Source organism: Heterodontus francisci, chromosome 18, assembly GCF_036365525.1.
Source record: "Heterodontus francisci isolate sHetFra1 chromosome 18, sHetFra1.hap1, whole genome shotgun sequence".
NCBI classification, from domain to species: Eukaryota; Metazoa; Chordata; class Chondrichthyes; order Heterodontiformes; family Heterodontidae; genus Heterodontus; species Heterodontus francisci.
In genome coordinates, this window is record NC_090388.1 from 9,863,681 (window position 1) to 9,869,680 (window position 6,000).

Sequence of the window (6,000 nt, forward strand, 5' to 3'; positions counted from 1 at the left end):
TGGGAATTGTGTAAAAATAAACAGTTATTTTTTTAAACCTACAAGAAAACCGGTCATTTGTCCGTTTTTTGGGGTCAAATACTCAGGGATTAACTCATCATTTTATACAGAACACTATTGCGGTCAGTTGGGAGGTGAACAGTGGGAACCACTCACACCCCTAACACCTGTCTGTAACACACTGGAGTGTCAGCCTTGATTTTCATTTGTAAGTCTCTGGAGTGGGATCTGAACCCATACTTTCTGACTCCGAGGCGAGTGTGTTACCCATTAAGCCACAGCTGACACATTAGATTACTTTCCTTCTGACATTTCCTACATTAAAACTGCTATGTAAATGCAAGTTTATTGGCATTTGTTGTTGAGGATAAGCACCCGCCTACCTGGTTACAGAAACTCGCCTTTCGCTGACTGTTAAATGACTGATATTTTTCACCAAGGCCAATTCTGCTCTATTCATTGCAGCATCAGCAATCAACCCAGCACCAGTGGCTTGGTTCCATGTCCAGTGCTTCCCAGGATCCGTTCCTTTTCCAGTGCTTTCTCTCTTTCTCTTGACCAGTGCGGAGCTGAATGGTGAAGTCATGAGAAAAGCTGCAGGAATTTAAACAAAACAGATATTGGGTCAGAATGTTGCAACTCTCTTAAAAAGGGCGGAAGAGCTGGGTTTTAGTAGCACTGGAGGAATCTGCAAAATATACTATCAGGTACCCACCCTCCACATCAAGATTTATCTGATAAACAAACTGTATATGAAGTTCAGAAACAGCAAAAAAAAAAGCAGCTTGGATCACAAATATGGAGGTATGACTGGAAATAACTCCCTTCAATAATAAAACCATCTTCATGAAAGTAATAAACTCTAACCTTTGCAATAATTCCTATTTATGTCTATCACTATTAACAGGTTTCATTATAAAAGACAGGACAGCTAAATTTGGATGGAGGGATGGAGACACGAATCGGTTTGCAATACAGTAACTGGGTGCCACTGACAGAAAGGGTTGTCCCCGAGTTTCGCCCAATGCTGAAACCTCTTTGCTGCTCCACACAGTTCATTTGTTTAAAGAAACAAAAAAAAAAAAGAGTTGACAAGTTTTCAAACCCAAGTGATGTTTTCCCTCATTTGGGAAATGCAACAAAGGACTGGGCATTAAACAGTTAATGATCCAAAAGATCTTAATATGGAAACTAACTCTCAGCTAGCCCAATTTCCAGTGGAGAGCATTTATTCAAGAATGGTATTTATATAGTGCCTTTAACATAGAAAAATACACCAAAGGCATTCATCAACACTCCGTAAAATTCAGATGGAGGTGGTCAACATTAAGAGATGCTTAGCTTGCAAATCTACTGGATTTTGGAGGTAATGAAACTAGGGGTCAAGTGCTTGTGTTTTAAAAACATTATAAAACCTTCCACATGGAGAACAAAACCTATATAGCAGGAAATGCCTCACCCTACAATACAATCAGATACAGAACTAATCCATAGAAACACACTTTTGGTGAAAGTTCTACAAGCTCCTCCATTTTATTCTTAATTGAAACCTTAAAAGTATTTTTCACAAAACCAACCGAGGAGATTATTTACTATTCAATTCTGAACATTAATAGGTTATTGTGCTCAGAATTATCTTTTTGTTTAGAAAGCTGCTTAGGTTTAAGATAGGACTATGTTCATTTCACAACAGGTATTATGCTAACTACAGGATGCTGCCTTAGTTACCCAACAGACAGAAGATTAAGCAACAATTAAGTTTTTATTTGTGGGAATAAATACATTAAATGCTTTGAGACTTATCACAGCAGGTTTCACAGTTATGATAATGGTCTCTCTGAGACCAAGTATGGCTGAGTGAATAAATCTTTTTTTTTTAAACTATAGCATTGCATTCCCAACAAATCAATCAAATCCCAATTATGAACCATTAATGAAACATTATAACCTTGAAACATCCTGGGGGTCACCATTGACCAGAAACAGGACTGAACCACCCACAAAAATACTGTGGCTACAAGAGCAGGTCAGAGGCTGGGAATTCTGTGGTGAGTAACTCATCTCCTGACTCCCCAAAGCCTGTCCACCATCTATAAGGCACAAGTCAGGAGTGTGATGGAATACTCTCCACTTGCCTGGATGGGTGCAGCTCCAACAACACTCAAGAAGCTAGTCACCATCCAGGACAGAGCAGCCCACTTGATCGGCACCCCATCCACCACCTTCAACGTTCACTCCCTCCACCACCGACACACAGTGGCAGCAGTGCATACTACCTACAAGATGCACTGCAACAACTCACCAAGGTTCTTTCGACAGCACCTTCCAAACCCGCGACCTCTACCACCTAGAAGATCAAGAGCAGCAGATGCATGGGAACACCACCACCTGCAAGCTCCCCTCCAAGCCACACACCATCCTGATTTGGAACTATATCATCCCTTCACTGTCACTGGGTCAAAATCCTTCTCAAGGGCAATAAATGCTGGTCTGGCCAGCAACACCCACATCCCACTTAAGATCAGGGTTATTAATATGAAAACCCATCCATTAGGAGCTGTACAAATTACAAAATATACACTAAGAATGGAGTGAACGTTAGGAACTTAATGAGTGCCCGAGGTGTCATAGAGTCAGAGTTATACAGCACAGAAACAGGCCCTTCGGCCCATCGTGTCTGTGCCAGCCATCAAGCACCTATCTATTCTAATCCCATTTTCCAGCACTTGGCCCATTGCCTTGTATGCTATGGCATTTCAAGTGCTCATCTAACTCCTTCTTAAATGTTGTGAGGGTTCCTGCCTCTACCACCTCTTCAGGCAGTGTGTTCCAGATTCCAACCACCCTCTGAGTGAAAACATTTTTCCTCAAATCCTCTCTAAACCTCCTGCCCCTTACCTTAAATCTATGCCCCTTGGTTACTGACCCCTCCGCTAAGGGAAAAAGTTTCTTCCTATCTAACCTATCAACGCCCCTCATTATTTTGTACACCTCAATCATGTCCCCCCTCAGCCTTCTCTGCTCTAAGAGAAACAACCCTAGCCTTTTCCGTCTCTCCTCATAGCTGAAATGCTCAAGCCCAGGCAACATCCTGGTGAATCTCCTCTGCACCCTCTCCAGTGCAATCACATCCTTCCTATAGTGTGGTGCCCAGAACTGTACACAGTACTCCAGCTGTGGCCTAACTAGCATTTTATACAGCTCCATCATAACCTCCCTGCTCTTGTATTCTCTGCCTTGGCTAATAAAGGCAACAATCCCATATCCCATAACCACCTTATTTACATGCGCTGCTGCCTTCAGTGATCTATGGACAAGTACACCAAGGTCCCTCTGTCCTTCCTAGGGTCCTACCATCCATTGTATATTCCCTTGCCGTGTTAGTTCTCCCAAAATGCATCACCTCACACTTCTCAGGATTAAATTCCATTTGCCACTGGTCTGCCCATCTATATCATCCTGTAATCTAAGGCTTTCCTCCTCACTATTTACAATACCACCAATTTTTGTGCCATCTGTGAACTGATCTGTGAACATATTAGCATTGAAAGGGAGGAAGTATTAGCTGTTTTAGCAGGCTTAAAAGTGGATAAATCCCCAGGCCCAGATGAGATGTATCTCAGGCTGTTATGTGAGGCAAGGGAGGGGATAGCAGGGGCTCTGACACAAATTTTCAAATCCTCTCTGGCCACTGGAGAGGTACCAGAGGAGGGTACTGATCTTACCTCCTAGATTCACGTCTAAATCATTAATGTACACTACAAACAGCAAGGTTCCCAACACCGATCCTTGCGGTACACCACTGGTCACAGGCTTCCAATTGCCAAAACAACCCTCGACCATCACCCTCTGCCTCCTGCCACTAAGCCAATTTTGGATCCAATTTGCCAAATTGCCCTGGATCCCATGGACTCTTACCTTCTTAACCAATCTCCCAAGCGGCACCTTATCAAAAGCTTTACTGAAGTCCATATAGACTACATCAACTGCTTAATCCTCATCTACACATCTAGTCACCGCCTCAGAAAATTCAATCAAGTTAGTTATACATGATCTCCCCCGACAAAGCCAAGCTGACTATCCCTGATTAATCCCTGCCTCTCCAAGTGGAGATTAATCCTGTCCCTCAGAATTTTTTCAATAGTTTTCCTTCCACTGATGTTAGACTCACCAGCCTGTAATTACCTGGTTTATCCCTACTACCCTTCTTGAATAATGGTACCACATTCGCTGTCCTCCAGTCCTCTGGTACCTCTCCAGTGGCCAGAGAGGATTTGAAAATTTGTGTCAGAGCCCCTGCTATCCCCTCCCTTGCCTCACATAACAACCTGGGATACATCTCATCTGGGCCTGGGGATTTATCCACTTTTAAGCCTGCTAAAACAGCTAATACTTCCTCCCTTTCAATGCTAATATGTTCAAGTATATCACAATCCCCCTCCTTGATCTCTACACCTATATCGTCCTTCTCCATAATGAAAACAGATGAAAAGTAATCAATTAGAACCTCACCTATGTCCTCCGGCTCCACACACAGATTGCCACTTTGGTCCCTAATGGGTCCTACTCTTTCCCTGGTTATCCTCTTGCCCTTAATATATTTATAAAACGCCTTAGGATTTTCCTTTATCTTGCCCGCCAGTGTTTTTTCACTTCCCCTCTTCGCTCTCCTAATTACTTTTAGTATCCCATTACACTTTCTATACTCCTCTAGTATTTCTGCTGTTTTCCGCCCTCTGAATCTGCCATAAGCCTCCTTTTTTATTCTGATCCAATCCTCTACATCCCTTGACATCTAGGGTTCCCTGGACTTGTTGGTCCTACCCTTCACCTTAACGGGTACATGTTGACTCTGAACTCTCACTATTTCCTCTTTGAATGACTCCCACTGGTCTGATGTAGACTTTCCTACAAGTAGCTGCTCCCAGTCCACTTTGGCCAGATCCTGTTTTATCATATTGAAATTGGCCTTCCCCCAACTCAGTACTTTTATTTCCGGTCCATCTTTGTCCTTTTCCATAATTACCTTAAATCTTAGAGTTATGGTCACTATCCCCGAAATGCTCCCCCACTGACATTTTTACCACTTGACCGGCTTCATTCCCTAGGATTAGGTCCAGTACTGCCCCTTCTCCAGTAGGACTTTCTACATACTGACTCAAAAAGCTCTCCTGTATGCATTTTAAGAATTCCGCCCCCTTTAAGCCTTCTGCATTAAAACTATCCCAGTTGATATTAGGCAAGTTGAAATCCCCTATTAATTTTACACATCTGAGATTTGCCTACATATCTGCTCCTCTTTCTCTCCCTGACTGTTTGGAGGCCTGTAGTACACTCCCAGCCAAGTGATTGCTGTCTTTTTGTTTTTAAGTTCTACCCATATGGCCTCATTTGAGGAACCTTCTGAGATATCATCCCTCCTTACTGCAGTAATTGACTCCTTGATCAACAGTGCAATGCCACCTCCTCTTTTACCCCTTCCCCTGTCTCACCTGTAGATTCTATACCCTGGAATATTGAGCTGCCAGTCCTGCCCCTCCCGCAACCATGTCTCTGTGATAGCAATATCATAATCCCTTGTGCTAATCATCACCCTCAATTCATCTGCCTTACTAGTAAGATTCCTTGCATTAAAATAGATGCAATCCAGATTTGCATTTTTCACTTGTGCCTTAACAGGTCTATATTTGCTCTGCCTTCCAGACTGACTCAGTTTCTCTTTTATTTTGAACATCATCATGACTGGATTCCATGAGGGGATGAGAAACCTGGTGTAGGAAAACCCCCGGGGAACCAGTGAAAGGAACTGCAGCTTAAAATGGCTGAGAGGGGAAGGGGCTTGGACAGAGTTAATAAAATTGTTCTGTTCTTGTGCAAAGGATTGACGCTCCTGATTCTGATACACCTTTACATTTGTAACAAATGGGCTTATCCAATAAGAGGACAATTAAAATTTTGGGAGCTTTTAGTTTGGGCAAGTGGGACAACACAAATAACCTG